Raw genomic sequence first — 16,534 nt, forward strand, 5'->3', positions numbered from 1 at the left:
TCCTTCCTCGCTCCCCTAAGGATACCTGTTCAAGGGAGAAAGTACAGCCATATTCATCAAATTCCCAAAAGAAGCCCATCCTATAGAAGAGCAGAGCACTAACATATTTACCAATGCCTTGCCTGCCTCCTGGATTTTCCACTGGAAAGTAAGTGGGCAAGATTTTAAACTGGCTTGATCCTAAGTGTTATGTTTTCTTTACCTGACAATTCTGAAATGTGTAAATATGCAAGTGAGCACAAATAATCAACAAAGAATTTTAAAAAGAAATCTAATCTAAACTAAATGTTGTGTTTCCATTGTGGGGTTGGTTTGGGTTGGTTTGGTTTTGGGTATTTTGTTTGTTTTTTCAAAGTTGCAACAGGTACATTAAAGGCATCTGAAAGACACAGATTGCTACTAATTTCATTTTAAGTGTTGGTATAATCAAGTCTGCTTGTAGGCCACTTGCATTTAGTGACTGAGAGAAAGAATTCTAAATTACTGCAGTAAACATCAGTGGACTTTTAGTCATCTAGGAAAACACTCTGCTTATGGTGAAACTGTGCTTGACTGAAATGGACCTGTATTGAGTTCATATGCTTTGAAATTGGTCACTAACACGCTAAACTGGAATTAAGTCCAACACTGCTGGAGATGAGTACTTCCTTCTCTTCTGTGGAAAGCAGCCAACTAACACAGAGGATGTAAAAACCCAGAGATTTTACCTTGGTTTCCCATCAGTCTTTCAAACAACAAGTGGCATTGCCCTTTGCAGACCAAAGAAGTCTTTGTCAAGCTGAGAAATTTTAGGTGGGCTAGAATCCATGAATTGCATAGGTGATGTGAAGAGATAGCACCTAAAAAGAGAGAAAATAGGTCTTTTTATACCAAAAAATGTACTTATGGAACTTGAATCCTATTTAAAATTTATTAATAAAATGGTTTTAACAAATATTGCAGTGATCAGGGGGTAAATACAAATTTCATCTTTCATTTGGAGGCTGCCAAATCAAAACCCTCTGAAACTCTGTTTATTACAGACCCAAGAGTTTGGAAGACAACTAAAAAGAACACAGGGCATTGGTTTTTATTACACATAGTCTTATTGGAAACATATTTGTTTGAGAGGCTGAATTTTTTAATGTTTGAGACTGCAACACCACATACGAACTCCTCAAAGGAGACTAAATATTGCAATCTTTGGCTTTTGCTTAGTGCTTTCTTCCAGTAAATTTTTAATTGCTTAGGTCATTATCATTTATCCTGTGAAAGTAATGAGAGAACATGGACACACAGCCGGAGATGTATGTAGACAGCATCCAGACAGGCTGGAGAACCCAAGTGCTGTCAGTCCTCAGTAGTGCGTTGCCTGTTCAGCTATCTTCCTGGCTGTGGAAACCAGCACTTCATCTGTAGCAAAGACACTTGAGCCAAAAATATACTAATTGAGAGTCAGATGGTTTAAGAAAATGTTGCAATTATGTAGCATAATCTCCTCTGGGGACTGATATTCTGACTTTTTAACTTCTCAATTATCTAACTATGCATTTTAATACAGGCAAATGAACTTAACGGAAAAGCAAACTGTGCTAATAATATCAGCCTTAAGTACTTTTTTGCCTTCTGCTTTTTAAAGCTGAAAATAGCAGTGTGGTATGAGTGAAAACAGGCTGTGTGGAATGAACTTTGTTCTATTGTGTTCTTTTCAGGAAGCAGCAACAAAAATAAATGACCTGTTGCAAATTCCCCCATTGTACTGTGGGACACGAAAAACCACCAGGGTTTATCCATGTCCTGAAGTGACATATACACCTACTTCCTTTTGGCTGCAGTACTACAGGACAGCAGATAGCAAAACAGCTGTATGGAAAACGTTAAAAAGGAAACATCCAGATATTGTGCAAGAGAAGCTGATAACCCCTAACACCAGCAGGCTTAGGGAAAAGCCATGGTCTTTCCATCTTACGTAGATCCAGATGTAGGCATGTAGTCACGTTCATGATTGTGAGAAGCAGCTGGCATTAAGTATATTCACAAAATGGTATGCACATCTCTAGAAAATATTTTCTTCTTAAAGCAAAGTACAACAGCATACATTTGGCAGTGTGTACAGCAAATTTAGTGACTCTGGATTAGCTGGCAATGGTTGTGCTGCTACTCAGAAGCAACTCAACAGATTGAAGGAATGAGCAAACAGGAGTCCCATGAAGTTCAAAGGGAAATGCCAAGTTCCCCACCTGGGACAAGTAACCCCAGGCACCTGTACATGCCTGGGTCAACCAGCTGGGAAGCAGCTCTGCAGAAGAGAACCTTGGAGTCCTTAGTAAAGAAGAGCTGAATCTGCCTTTGTGGCAAAGAAGGACTACAAGCATCCTGGGCTGTGTTAGGAAGAATGTTGCCAGTAGATCTTGCTCAGTGCTGGTGAGACTACATCTGGAGTTGCATCCCCCGTTCTGGGCTTCCCAGTACAAGACAGACATGGACGTACTGGAGTGAGTCTGGCAAAGGGTCAGGATGATGATCAGCTAATTAAGCAATTGGAGTGTCTGACATAGGAGGAGAGGCTGAGAGAGTGAAGATGGCTTAGCTTCAGGATAAAGCTCAGAGGAGTCTTACTGATGTACATAAACACCTGATGGGAGGAAGTAAAGATGGAGCAAGACTCTTGATGTTGCCCAGTGAATGGACAAAAGGCAATGGGCAGAAACTGAAATACAGGAAATTTTTAAACATAGGAAAACACTGTAAAGGTGATTGAACACTGAAACAGGTTGTCCACAGAGATTGAAGTCTCCATCCTTAAAGATGTTTTAAACCCAGCTGGACATGGTCCTATAAGCGCAACTAGATTACAGTAGTTCTGTTTTTTTGACAAAAAAAAATACACAAACAACCAACAAACCAAAACCAAAACCAAAAAAAAAAAACCAACAAAAAACCCCACAAAAACCAAAACCAAACCTTTCTGCAAAATAACTGTGAAATGTAGTTCTGGGAAAGAACATGATATCAAACATTTTCAACTGTTTAACACCGTTACTAGCTTTGAACTGTTGAAAAATTAGGGAAAATAGCCACTAGGCCTGTCAGCTGATGTGAATTAGTTGTAAATAATATGGTCAAGTTTGTACTCATAAACCAATATTCATTTTAATGCATAAATAAGCTTGTAATTGTATAGCAACAAAGGGGTTAAAATGTCTGAAAGATCATATAGACTGTTCTGGCAAGAAAGTTGCAAATCTCTGAAAGGGGAGCTGTCCTCCCTATCTGCAAAGCAAGCTGCCCTACCAAGGAGATAACGGGACAGCAGGATGGCCTTGAGTCAAATTAACAAGGAGTATTGTAAAAACCCCAGGAAAGATTTCTACAAGTCTGCCAACTCATCACTTTTGAGACCTAAGGTGAAAAGTACACCATGAGGAAGACCTACGGCCTTCCTCCCATAGACCACTGCCCACATTCTAAAGACCCCGGCCCACAATTTTTGGGAGAATCTGCGCAAGCGTGAAGGACTGATAAGCTAATTAGCATACGAAGCGAGGGTAGGCGGGTTCAGGTGATGAATATGTATAGGCGTTAATGGAATATTCATTGTTTCATTATATAAATATAAGATAATCTGCCCCTCTGGGTGTGTACGATTGGTGGAAGGATCCCCCGTACACCCGGCGCCGACAATAAAGAATACTTAATCACAAAGAAATTCTGAAGACGTTCTTTGAAACACAGCCCAAGTTGAGTTATTACATGTGTCTTCATCAGATAACCAAAATTAAGATAATCTAAGGGGTTTTTTTCATAGGTTTTGTCCCTCCCCATAATGTCATGAGGAAGTTGAGGTCAGGGGCTCACATGAATTTCACTGCCTTTACTTGCTTGCTTGCAGAGAGCGGTCGCCTAACAACTTTCCTGTCCTATGTCTTTAGAGTTAAAAATCACTGGAACTGCATTGTTAAGTCAGATCTGATGTAGCACAGCTAGCTACTTCACTGTGCTCCTGTAACTGTAAAAGCTCAGTGCCTCATGCTTTCAAAAAGTGCTGTAGAATCTCTCTGCAGTGTCATGTTGCGATTAATGTGTTATAAGCATACCATAGGTGGAAATAAAAGTGAATGAAGCAATCAGAAGGGCTGACAATGATAGACAGAAATATTAATTCCTACCATTTTATTAATAGCAATTCTAAGTATAATTGAATTCTCATAATTCACAAACAAGAGTTCATGAGCTGCATAAAGCTTGGTCTACAAGCAATGCAATGCTAAAGCCATCATAGCACATCTCAGTCTGTACCCTTTCCATAGCATTATAATAATTTTAAAAGTCTGAACTGTGTTTTACTCAGGATGAAGATTCCGAAAGTTACTGACTTCCCAAAGTTGTTTGAAAATACGGAGCTTGGTAGAAGAGAGCACACATGAAGATGAACCAGTGGTGCTACAGTAAGTAGGTAATATCTTATGACACTCTAAAGACCTATTGTTACTAGGTTCACGCTGCAGCTTCAATATACCTGAACTAAAAACTCTTCAGAAAATCATGCTATATTAGTTTTAACACCAATGCAACTACTTACAATTCAAATAAGTTTTCGATTCTGTCCATCCTAGCTGCTCTTTGTCTCACCTAGCTTCATACAGGCTTGCTTCTACTTCTTCTGTTCACAGAGAAACAAAAACAAACTGTAAGAGAAAGGCTACCATAATGATTTAGCCTATATTGATGTTATTCTGTATCCATTAGAATGTTTGTTTAAGCAAAAGAAAGTAACTGCGTGGCTGCTTTTAGTTAATGGAGATGGTCGGACAGCTGCAGGAGTAACCTGCTGTGCAAGGGAAGGTGAGCAGGAGCCACAGGGGACAGGGCACAGGCAAGGACCATGTCCTTACCAGTAAAGGCTGCAGTACCCAAGCAGGTGATGTGGAACAGAGCAAGCCTGGTCGTCAACACGTTACTCCTGAACAAAGAGGCAGGTCTGCAGGCAAATTCCAATTAGCAAGGTACTAGTCTGGACCCAAACCCACCAGCAAGGGAGCTCAGAGAAGAAACACCCCCCAAGGACCTGAGCTTCAGTGCAGTTCCCGTGCCAGTGGGCACACAGCATGTGGCAGGAGGTCCCACTGGTGCTGACGAGGACAATTAGGGACTGCTGGTGCTCTCAGGGCCCTGACAGAAGATAAATTCCAGTAGTCATAGCCTATCTTCCCTTACAGGTTGGTCCTTTGAAAACACTAAGTTTGTATTAAAGGGTTTAATGTGGATTTATTAGGCTATAATGAATTTTTAACCTGTAATTGTTCAGTAGGCTTTGGTAGGATCTGTTTCTGCATATCTAACACTAATCTTAAAAAGAAAAAAATAGTATTGTATGCTATAACACTACTTTCCTGCAACTCTATTAGGTATTAGCTAAAGCTATAGAATTTAATATTGTTACCGCTTCTGGAAAAATCTCTACTTTTAGTGCTCTAAGTGTTTTTTCCCTTGTCTTTTTGGTGATACTCCCAAAAAAGCATGTTTTGACAGACTGGTGAAAAAGTTTTGTTTCTTTTAGCACAGGGAGTGTTTCACAGACATTGCAAGTTTCATGTCTGTGGTAATCTAGACAAAACAGTCATGATTTATTTAGAGGAACTTTAGAGGAATCAGCAGATGGAAAGCCCTGAGGGAAGAATCAAGAAAACAAGTTTCTCTAAATAGTTTCTAACAGGCTTATATAATTATTTACTTATTTATTATATATTTATTATTCATTATATAAATTCTAATATAAGCTAGGTTCTTCCTAAACTGGGAGTTAACACATCGCAATCTGCTAGAGATTTTAGAAGATGAAGGCTTTGTTCTTGTGTGTGATAGTAGGTCTAGTAAGTAAAATCGCAAAAATCACGACAAGTCAGGTTTGATGTGAGAAGGGTGTTCAGAAAACACTGCATGGGACTTTACAAAAGCTGTCTTCAGGCCTCAGTGCTGCGTGGCAGATGGGGAAGGGTTACCCTGTCCCTGAAGCTTTCTATACAGTCATACAGTAGCTACTCACAAGTGTCTACGGACTACCACTTGACTTGGGGCTGTAGAAGCTAAGTACTCTATGTATGGGATGAGTATAATGAAACAAGAAGAAATACTTAAATGTGAATAAAGATGTTAAAAATTATATTATCCTTGTTGTGAATATACTGCATTGATGTTGTCACACATTACATACCATTTGAAAGGTTGCTGCTCTGTTTTGTCTTCCATGAAATACTACCCATACTTTGAAAAACCAGTGTTTGTGCTGAATTGCAAAGACAATGGTGTTTTGGTTTTGTGAGGTCTGCTAGTTTGAGCATTCAAATCTGAAAACTGAAAAACTTAGCTTATTTTTAAAGACAGTGAGTTCATAATGCTGTGTTCACAAGAATAAAAAGTTATTAAAGAAAATCTATTTCATTTTACCTTCTTGCACCTCAACATAATTTAATTTTATCCAGCTTCCATATTGCCACTACTCTCTCTTAGCCTTTCAATATTGGGAAAAAACATGGTTGAGGTTTTTTCCTGCTATTTCATCAGTGGGGTTTTCTGGTAAATTTTTGTGCCCTTACTTGCAAAACATCCACTTTCATTCTGAGTATCTGGGAGCTATTTTTAGATTCACTTTAGAGGGAAAGCTGTCCCTTTCAGCGTACAGTAACATAATAGCTTTTCCTTTTTATAGGTTCTGCTTACAAGTTTAATCTCAAGATGCTTGGCAGTGTTACATACGTAGGGCAGAAAATAAAGAATATTACAGTTTAAAGAAATAGGATGGAAAACTCTTGGCTTGTTTCTGGCCCTGAAACAGACAGTTTGTATGTTGATAATATTATCTCCCTTGCTGGGCTGTATTACGTAGCTGCTATTTTCTCTTGCTGCCTTTTCCACGAGTTTGCTTTCTCTCCCCTTGGTTTACCTCGTTGCCTGGGAGGGTTGGAAGCTGTGGCTGAAGCAAGGCTGATATGCGTTTCTAGCACTTGGCACAAAACCCCTCTGATCATAGATCAGAGAGTCGCTGTAGCAGTGCTGAACAAGTAAGTAAAAGGTGAAATGATAAGAGACATACAAGTGTTTGAGGTGGAAGGTGCTACCAAAAATAGTGGCAACAACAGTGAGATTTGTAGGGGAATGGGAGTTACATGGTAAACAAGAAGATGGCATTTTCTGTTATTATCTATGGAGAGATTTAAGCAGGGAGGCACACATGAACTGGATTTTGAGCTTACAGCAGAGTTGGTAGGTGAGGAAGAGAGCAGAAGCCTTCAATTCTAAGGTCAGAAGAATTAATTTTTTAGGGCCATGGGAGACAGGTTAGAGGATTCCAGCAGGCATGTGGGAAGGTGGTGGCTGTGGACAAAGGGCTGCACAAACAGTAGGAGCTTTAGGGGACTGTAAAACTGCAGGAACAACGCAGAGAAAGGATCAGTTCTTTAGTTTATGGAGGATTACGATGTGAATGTTTCTCTCCCTTCTCTGAACGTTACAACAGGCTTTTAATGCTTTCTCCAGCTTTCTGTCAGACATCACTTTTGCTCATATATGTATTTACAGAAATCTCACAAATGAAGTGCCCTGTTCTGTGTAAGGATGGAAGTTATCCCAGTGTGCCCACAACGGAGGTGATGATTGTCTTGAGGACTCAGCTGTGCCTTGAACTGAAAGGACTACGTTCAGGTTGGTTAAAATAAACCCAGCGTGCTGGAGGGTTGGATGGGACTGCTGAAGAGGGCAGCTTGAACCTGAATGGCTATGATGGAAACAGGATGAAAGTGGTGTATTACTTCATGTGGTCCAGGCTGTAAAAGTGAAAAAAACCAAAAAGGTAAGACGAAAAAAGCAGGCCTGACTCATTTTAGCCACGGCAATGGCACATTCTTAGATGTTGGTGGTAACATTATTTGTAATTCAGAAATCAGCACTAAAACCACTGTGTGGATCAATTATTGCATATGGATGACAAAAGCAGGAATCTGCTTGTATAAGCTGAGGATTAAAAAACACTTTAATCCTAAAGTCACCATAGACACTATTAACATCAGCTGTAAGAAATACTTCCCATTTTAAGAGAATCATTTGCAACCAAAAGTTCTCAAAAAAGCTGCTGAAGATATATCTTGTCTCCAAATATTTAATTTTGACAGATCTTAGAGTAGTGGTGATAATACATTTGTCATCTCCAGAAAGATTTAGTATATTTTTTTTTGTTGTTGCAAGAAGTCAACAGATAAAACTTACTGAGTTCACAAAGGAAAGATACAAGCTGAAAAGATACTAATTTATATATTATTTCTAGAGGAGGGATGGTATCACAATTGCTGCTGTGAACACCACGCTGAAACCCGTCATGATAGGAGATCATTCCAGGGATCTAGTAAGCTTTGCAGGCACACTTGAACCTCATTTAGAGGCCAACATTCAGGAATCCTATGTGAATGTATGTACTTGCTGGTACGGAGTATGCATTTGCTTGGTATCCTTAAGATAATCTATTTATCCCAGCTTTCTGGGATATTTTTACATTTAGCTCCAAGGAATGTTACAAATGTAATGCCAATATGGCAGAAGTACAAAGCATTCTAAACAGATGAATCCAGACTTGGCTCAAACATGAAATAGGTTGCAGGCATTAGATGTTTTGTAAAACTTGCAGAATTTTGTGGAACTGAAAGAGCATTGGTGCCGTGGTTTACAAAAGGTTAATCCTGATTGCCAGGATTCAAAGGTGAAATGAAATAGTAACTGCAGACAAGTTTGTTTGACCTAAGTTTTAAACAAAATCATGGGAAAGCAAGGAAAAGATTCAGCTGTGAAGTAATCAGACTATAATGTCAGCTAACATATTTTCATAGGAAATACTTATTTCTGAGAAAACTAACTTTATTCTTTGAGATGGCAAGTTCAGAAGATAGCTGCATAGATATAACGAACAGTTTTGTTAAAAGCTTTGGTATGCATAGCATGATATTTCAAATAAAAAGTTTTACAAAAGTAAACAGGCATTTTACAGAAGTTAAGCAGACATGAAGTTGATGGTGAGCTAGTTTACAGGGAAAGAAAAAAAAAGACAGCAGTTGGTCGAGAGAACAACCATTTATTAGATTTATCACTAGTGGGGCTTCACAGTGGTTTGTAGAGTACCTAAAACCCATATCATCTAATCCGAGAGTAAATGTGAAATACGAGAAACTTTTGTGACTGATGAAAAATATGGTATAATATTAAAAAGTGTTACAGAAGAGAATTAGATTGCTTGCTTGCTGGGCTCATTCCAGAAAAATGCATTTTTTATAAAGATAGGACTGAAGCTGATGCATCATAGGCCAAAAAAAGGTGAGCTAGCCTACACAATAAGGCTTATCCTAGAAAGCAGTTATGTCCAAAATAGCAATAGGGGCAAGGGAGATAGAAACAGGATGGTGATGTTTGTGTACAGAGCACCAGCAGGGTGGACATCTGCTCACAGCTCCAGCAAGTCTCTGAAAAAAATGTTGAAAAACTGGAAAGAGCAAAAAATAATTTGCCAGAAAATTTAGAGGGTCAGCAAAAACACCTCACAGCAAGACACTAGAGAATGTTGTATGTTACATTTTTCAAAAAGAGACTGAGAAATAACTTGTTTACAGGTTGTAAGTTCTTCCATGAGGAAAGAAGACGGGACAGGTAAGGTTTTACAGGAAAAGGAAGGACACTAATGAACAAATGGCTGGAGATGAAACAGGCGGTGTGAAATAGAAGCACACCTCTTTAACACTGGGTGTGATTGACCACGGGAATAAAAGCAAACTGGCACAGGAGCACAGTGTCTACCATTTGAGTTGTTCAGACACATACCTTTTAGCAGAGATATGTTACTTGTGTAAAGTTTTCACCTGCAATGTAGCAGCTAGGGGATTAAGCTGAATGATAGAGAGGTTTTACAATCTGAAATAGTGTGGACAGGTGTGTATGCATAGTGCTAACAAAAATACAGCCAGATTATCCAAAACCAAGCTACTGGTGTAGATCAGGGTTCATCTGCTTCTTTTTAGGTGGTGATCACTGTGGCTGTTGCTTGTAGTCAAGACCATATGATTAGATACATCTACATACCTTTTGCCTTCGGGCAGGAACGCTGGGCTCTTTTAGCATGTTACGTGTATATTCTTTGGAAGGTCTGTGGTTTTTCTTTCAGCGAAGTCTTATTTGAGGACAGAACAGTTTGCCATGTTCTCAGCAGAACTTCTGGAATTTGTGTTATTTTGAGAACGGCTGCATCTGGTCAGCAGCACTAGCTTTCATTTTATATTCTTTTTAAAACTTTGTATTTTTGTCATAATTTCCTGATAGTGATGTACAAATATGAATCTTTATAGCAGGCCTGGGTGCTCAGTAGTCTAAGCTGAGAAGTCAGAGCCCTCATACTTCATAAATCACTACCCTCCAGTGCTCTCCAGAGGAAAACCATAGGTGCCACCGCTGGCATCAGTGCTTCGCTGATACCACCTGTAAGCCAGTTTGCCACACTTGCTCATTGCCCTTTGCACATCAGAGAGTGACATTTTGAAAACTCTTTTCACTCCTGTTACCGGCTGAATTGGATGTCACTGGCAGTAGTAAACGAGTAGTAACGTCAGAATGTTGCCGGGAAGTGTTCTGTTTGGCTGGAGGGCTGGAGCGAAAGCTTGCTGCTTGCTCCAGCCTTGTTTCACCGCGCAGTGGCACTGCGGGATCACACAGCTTTGCTCCATGCCAGCTTTAACTTCTTTGGACTGAGCAGTGTGCCGTGATGCACAAGTGTGCAATATAGGGACAGGCCCTAGTCCCTTGGAGGGCTCAGTGGATAGATTTAGTGGTGGGAGGAAAGGGGAAGGACAGTGATTTACATGTGGCTCCTGCTGACTTTGCAGAATTTATGGTTGCTCAGTACTTCATTAAGATCAAATCAAGAAGCTTATGACTGCTTTATGGCATTTGTGTTCTCATATGATCAAGTGGAATGAAGAGCTGAAAACAAGCGTCCTGTCTTTTTCCCAATTTATATTGGTTTTCCTTGTTGCATGGATGATGTGGAGCATAATTCACAGGCATGACACATGCCGTTTACAGTTGGCTGGTATTCTGCTGATCCAGCACAGGAAAGGGAAGGATGATCTTGTGATTAAAGAATAGGGCTTGAAATCCTTATTCCCCCTGAACTTGATGCCTCTGCCATTGACATTGGGTGTGACTGTGGGCACATCACTGAGTGGCTCATGCCTCAGGTTCCTTCCCAGTAAAATTAACAGGAATATTTTTATGAGGGTAGTTCAGGGTCAATTTAATGCTAACACCATTCTTGATAACCAGTAAAAGCACTCAAAATAAGTTGTGGTATCTTCATGCCAGCAACTTGAAAAATAATCATCTACAGTTCAAAGTACTCCTTGTTATTAAAAAGAGGAATGCTCTTACTTTGATGCAAGTATACTTGCTTTTTAAAAAATTGTTTTATCTGAAAGTATCAACAGCAGGTTTCATTCAGCAGAACAAGACTGAAATAGCATCAGCTGTGCAGCAGAGGCCACTGCTGCATTATTTGAAGTGTTGCCGTTTGGCCGATAGGCCTGACCTTAAGGATTTCTAATTCACAAAAAATGTTGGGATTTCAATGAAGTAAACATTTCCTTAAAGTTTTTATTTCTTACAAACCGAGAAAAAGCAAGAGGATTATATATATATATATATATATAAAAAAAAATTTGTATTCCCAGGATTCTGCAGCTATTTGAAAAGCTGGTCTTGACAGTTTCACAGGCTGATAGAGAACTCCCAGACAGATATAACACAGGCAGCTATTTTCAGATCATGTCTTTCACTCTTAATGCCCACAGAATTGACAAGAATCAGTTTTACAGAGAAGTCAGCCCAAGTTTGTATCTCATTGGAAATGGGGCACTCAAAAGCCTCAGGCTCCCAGTTCCATGGTGGAGGTGCTCAAGCACATGCCCTGTGGGACTGGTGGTGTGCCCGTAGCTGGGCTGCCCATGCTGTGCTGGGAGAAGTCCTGGGGCTACTTGGCCTGCTAAGGAGCCGGGGGAGCCATGCAGGTGCCTGGTGCCTGGTCCTGGAGCAGTTCACATCACAACGCTGGGGTGAGTCCACTTGGCAGGTCTGTTTTGGAGACAGCGATTTGGAGCACATTTAGAAGTGTACCACAGAGATCAACGGTTTGGAGGGGAAAGGATGGGAACGAAATCCAATCCTGGAGTACCAGACCAGGACTGTAGGCAGGAATTCAGTAGACCTGTCTTGGATTTGATGGAAATTCATCATACCTCAGGTGCTTGAATCATTTTAGGTTTAATACATTAGCATTTTTAGATGTAGCCAAACTACATGTTACATAGAAAACTACATTTTCTGCAGAAAAAAACCCCATTAGGTCTAAAGTAGTTGCACAAAATAGCAAATGTAACCTGGAAGAGCTTCAGTTTTAGTTTCCAGTGTTTCAAGCAAGTGTCACGAGTGGGTCCTTTCTACACACAACTTATTTGCTCTACCCTGTTTACCAAAGCGCAACAGCAGTACATGGGACAAATAAAGCTGTTTGGGACAAACTGGTTATATTATTTTGAGCAATGTAAAAGAATATTAAGGAAAACTATCCACACAATATTTTATCTTTCAAACCAAACGATTCTGAATGTGAAAATTACTTATTATAAATAATGCAAAAGGACCTGTTTCTCAATGTACACATTAAGTGTCAAAAAATGTGTTAAAGAACAGCTCATATGCCATAAATTTGCAATTCAGTTATTCCTCAAGCATTATGCCTTAGTAATACTTTTAAGAGTACTTACCCATTTCACACCATTGACCACCTTCTAGATCCTTGCAACATTTCAGCACCATTCTGAAGTGACGTAGGATAGAAGAGCCAGATTGGGTGATACTGACTCAATACCATCAGGCATCTGAAAGTATTATCAGGTTGTTTGTCAAGATGAGAAGTAATTCCACCCAATGTTTTGCCCTGTGCAGACTACTGAACCTGGAATACAGATGAAGAAACGTGGTATTTGCCAGGTCTTTACTTTTCCTTATTTAAGCAGAAAGATTCATTAGTAACTTCAAATTCAAATCTGTAAATCAGCATTTTTATGCAATCCTAAAAAAAGTGAGCCCGTTGCACTTCATTAATTTTTGGAGTGTTATCAGAGTCATTTATCAGTTTAATCTTGGGTTTAGAGAGTGTTTGGAAACTGGTGAACTTCCTCAACAGAAAAGTGTAATGAATGGCTTTTGTCATTAAAAGGAACAATAATTAAGCACAGCGCCAATCTTTCTGTTCCCTGGCATAATCCTGTAAGAACAGTGATCAAGGGATAAGCAAAGACAAAGAACAGGGACCCAGTGATTATGATTTTCAAAATGTTAAAAGACTGCATTGAGGTCAGTCAAGATGCACACGCCTAGGGGAGACAGAGAGGAGGGGGCAGCGCGAGACCCCACTGTTCTGAAGAAGCCTGCCAAAACCATAGTGTAGGTGCAAGGAAGAAGAGGTTTATTACCCTCTTTGTTCCCAGAGAGAACTGCAAAAAGGATTTAAAACCAGAATTTGGGTTATGGGAGACATAAGTGGCAAAAAGCCTCACTGAAATAAAAAGGGTTGTATAGAAAAAGGGGTTTCAGTGCTGCCAAACAGCAGGGTCAGCATCCAGACCATTTCTGAACGGTATTTACGTAGAAATTACTTACAATCACAACTGAGCCAAGGGAGTTAATATTAAAGTAAATTTCTAGGCCTGATTACACAGTGCTGTACATTCTGGCTACAATCTAGTAGGTTATTTAAGTATGTCCCTAATCTACCTGAGGAGGGCTGTAGAATCCAGGGGATGTGTCATGAGATCAAGACCTGAGCTCCTGAGAACTAGGCAAGACCAAAGCTACTCTGGGTCTTTCCGCACTCCATGCTCAGTCCACCAGGCATTAACCACTGCTTCAGATCTTTAGGCTGTATTTTTCAACAGGAACTTCTGGATTATTGGATCCTTAGCTCTTATTTTCAAGGAAGTCACAACCTCTCTCTTTGTAGCTAGCAGTTTGCAGCTGTGTTTGGTAATGTGAGTCCTCAGTCTCTCTGAAAAGCCAGTCCAAGCTATTTATCAAATGAGCTACCAGCACAAATGGAGACAAGTATAAATATAAAACTCTTAACAAACATATGGATCTGCCTGTACCGGTTGTAGTTCTGCAGTGGAGATGGAGGATAAACCTCCAGGCACTATGGATCCCACTGAATTCAGTGCTAACTGAACTTTTTAAAGCAGGACTGAATATGGATTCTGTTGTGAATTTATACGTGGAGCTTGTATAACTCTTTCCTGGAACTTCACCAGATTTTACAAAGTAGATTTTTACATATTATGGTCACACATCAGTTTTGGATGAGAAAAAAAATTCCTACAGTTAATAAATAAAACCAAACTGTCCCAGGAAATCTTAAGCACTCATTTCCAGATGATTTTGGCACTTGTCCCTGGCATTAAAAGTCCTTTATGTTGTTTCATTATAGTCTGTTCTGTTCCTAATTATTTAAGAAACTAAGCACCTTGGATAAACTCCCCCCTGATACTATCAGGCAAGAGCTGTGGAGAGCTTTATATAACTGTCCTTCAGCTATGAAAGACAAAAAACTATTAGCAGCACAGGCTGGAGAGCAGCAGTAAGAGTAAGATTTGGTCAAGAATGGGGGAATAAGTGCAAAAACCTGTTGGTGTTTTCAAGCAAGTTGCACCAGAGATGTACTGCATTACACTTTCAGTTAGCCAGGAATGTCTGGACCAGAGGGAGAGTTCAGCTGTCTGCAGTACTGACAGTGCAAAGCAACAGAGATGAGCTTTTTTGGAAGCATCCAAGGGACTCATTCTTTCAGAACTTTACCCAGAAACTTCTGTGTGTAGGAATAACTTGAGCTAGAAAAGATGATTAATGATTAAAAAAAACCCAAAAAACCCCCAACCAAAACCAAAACAAAGCATTGCTTTAATATTTTATTTAGCGCTTAAGTAAAGCAAAAAATGTGAGCTATTTCCTGAGTCGATAATTGTTTCTGGCCAGCGTCTACAATGAACACTCAGTCAAGAGTGGTACTTCATCCTCATGATCCCTGACCACGCTGAAACAGAGTTCTGAAACCTCCTGCTCCCTTGACTCCAGTGATTTCCTGGTTCTCTGCCCTCCCTCTGATCATTCCCCTTGGTGTATCTTAGGAAGTTCTTCCATATTCTCTCTCCGGTTTTCTGGATATGGGAGGCCCAAATGCCTCTTTTTCTGCCACATTTTTTGCTATGATTCATAGCCAAAATTATCCACCTTCACTTGTTGAAGACTAAGAACTCTGCTTTTTTGTTTCTGTTTTCTGTCCAGAAGAGAGCCTTGGCTAAAATTTGTACTTGTGGATAATTCAAGATTGTGTTAAATTCAGTGTGGCTAAACAGAATAGTTGAGGCTGGAAGGGACCTCAGGATTCCACCTAGCCCAAATCCCCCCTCTTAAAGCAGGGTCCCCTAGAGCAGGTTGCCCAGGGCCATGTTTTAAAACCAGTTAGGTTTTAAATATATACAAGAATGGAGGCACCACAACTTCTCTGCACATCCTATTGCAATATTCAGACACTTTTACAGTAAAAGCAGGGCTCAACTTTCTCCCTCCTTCTGCAAGTCGTTGTGTCTAAGTCTCTGTAGGCATTATTGTCCTACTTATCAATGAGCTTGCTTTGTGTTTAGACTTATCTCTAAGTTCTTGCTTATTCTTGCCGCGGGACAAATACAATAGTTAAGCTTTCACCAAGACTCATCCTGCAATTGAATTCTCAGCCTGATTAATTTTTTGCTTTTCCCTGATAGAAGCAGTCTTGGCAATCCAGACATTTATGGAAGGGTATTTAGTCTTCCCAGCCTGCTGTGTTGACTTGTCCCTTTTTATGGTTCAATCTCCTAGATCCTTACTCTTTTCTGTTGTTTCCCAATCAACAGCTGCTTCAGTAAAAGTGGAAAAAGCAGGACATAGAACCAAACCAGTTCTACATCTGCTACCAGAGGCTGTAGCAGATGTATACTGGCTGTGCTGCTTCTTCTACTGTAGTTGTCTTCAACGGATATTGAGGTGAGCCCTGTGAGGCACCTGCCCAATTTTCTTAAGCCAGCTTTGTCTGTAGGAACCTCAGAAGAGCTGCTTGCCTACATTTGCAGGTGTATCTCTGTATGACCTCTCATTGGTTACAGTCTCCTCTTAAAAGCTGTTTAACGAATACTCTTATTTCTCTCTCAAGCTAAACTCCACACTTGAGAATAATTACTTTTTAACAGTGTGTGTACTGGGAACGTGCCTTACTGTTGATGAAAAATACCACACCAAAAGCATCCAAAAAAATGTGACTTCCTTCTAGTAATGTCCAAATCTGATAGCCTGACATTCAGTAAACACAACTGAGTGTTGAGTGATGATAAGGGATTTTTTTGGTGTTCTGTAACAAGATTCATAATTAATGCAAAGAACTGGA

The 16,534-nt window shown here is 39.9% G+C and overlaps 1 long non-coding RNA gene across 1 annotated transcript in view; it reads left to right on the forward strand.

Annotated features, from left to right (window-relative positions):
- Positions 1–16,534, forward strand: part of LOC119157979 — a 58,981-nt gene that overhangs the window by 36,188 nt on the left and 6,259 nt on the right. The window contains exons 3-4 of the long non-coding RNA XR_005107728.1: positions 4,331–4,435; positions 7,558–7,680. This is a non-coding gene — a long non-coding RNA (uncharacterized LOC119157979). The remainder of the gene's footprint in view (positions 1–4,330; positions 4,436–7,557; positions 7,681–16,534) is intronic.

The sequence above is a fragment of the Falco rusticolus genome, chromosome 15, assembly GCF_015220075.1.
Source record: "Falco rusticolus isolate bFalRus1 chromosome 15, bFalRus1.pri, whole genome shotgun sequence".
Lineage (NCBI taxonomy): Eukaryota > Metazoa > Chordata > Aves > Falconiformes > Falconidae > Falco > Falco rusticolus.